Below are 1,114 nucleotides of genomic sequence, written 5' to 3' on the forward strand. Positions count from 1 at the left end.
ATATATGTCTCTTTTATCTTCTACTGTTTATCTGTTTCAGTCATTAGACTGCAGTCATGCTGGGGCACTGCCTTGAGGAATTTTAGTTGAACTAATTGACCCCAGTACTTAGTTGTTTTTTTTTAAACTTGGTACTTCTCTTACCATCTTTTACCAAACGCTAAGTTACAGGGACATAAATACACACATATATGTACGGTGGGCTTCTTTTAGTTTCCATTTAAAAAATTCAATCACAATGCTTTGATTAGCCTGAGGCTCAAGGTGCCTCAAGCAGTGGGACTGAACTCAGAACCATGTGGTGGGAAGCAAACTTCTTACCACACAGCCACACCTCTGTGTGTGTGTGTGTGTGTGTGTGTGTATGTGTGCATGCATACAGATTTCTGCACATTTTCTTTCCTTCTCATATAGAGAGTTTTTTCTTTTTACTTAGAATATACACACTTCTTATTAGCACACTTATTTGCACTTTTGTACTTACTACAAATGCTCAGTTATAAATTAAGCTTTCTAATAGTTGGAAGACATTCTTTCCTTTATCATGTAAACACCACTTCTGCTTCCAGGTAGTTTTCTTTATCACACCTACAGTGTCAAAGACTATTTCACTTTTGGACTATTCAATTCCATGACATATAAGGACTAAGTGCACAGTCATTTAGAGTTTTTCTTTTCTAATGAAACTCAGAGACCTAACCTCTCAATATTTACTTTCATCCAATTACTTTGTGAGTTCTAATTTTGTCAGATCATAACATTCAAAGTTCAGTCCTCCAGCTCCAACCTTGCAGCATCGGCTGCAAACCTGGGTGTCCCCACCCATAACGTGAAGAAGAGGAAAATCTATAAACACCAGGGCCTAGCTGGCTGCTACCAGTTTGTGCCAGTTGCCATTCAAAAATGTCAGGTATTCTAGGACCCCATAACTACTGATTTTTTCAGCAAAATAGGGATAATGGCAGCCCATCGGAGAAATGTGCCCCACGAGGTGGAGTGGCTGCTACAGCGAGTATCACTGGCCATTCTTTGTGGCGACACCATCACAGTCATTACCACAGAGCTTGCCTGAGCACACCATTTATTCTAGGATATGTAGGCCATTGCCCCCACC

At 40.2% G+C, this 1,114-nt stretch overlaps 1 protein-coding gene across 1 annotated transcript in view; it reads right to left on the bottom strand.

Moving 5' to 3' along the window:
• Positions 1–1,114, bottom strand: part of LOC106872045 (polycomb group RING finger protein 3) — a 106,225-nt gene that overhangs the window by 33,615 nt on the left and 71,496 nt on the right. The gene's annotated exons all lie outside the window — the stretch shown is intronic.

Source organism: Octopus bimaculoides, chromosome 18, assembly GCF_001194135.2.
Source record: "Octopus bimaculoides isolate UCB-OBI-ISO-001 chromosome 18, ASM119413v2, whole genome shotgun sequence".
Classification (NCBI taxonomy): Eukaryota; Metazoa; Mollusca; class Cephalopoda; order Octopoda; family Octopodidae; genus Octopus; species Octopus bimaculoides.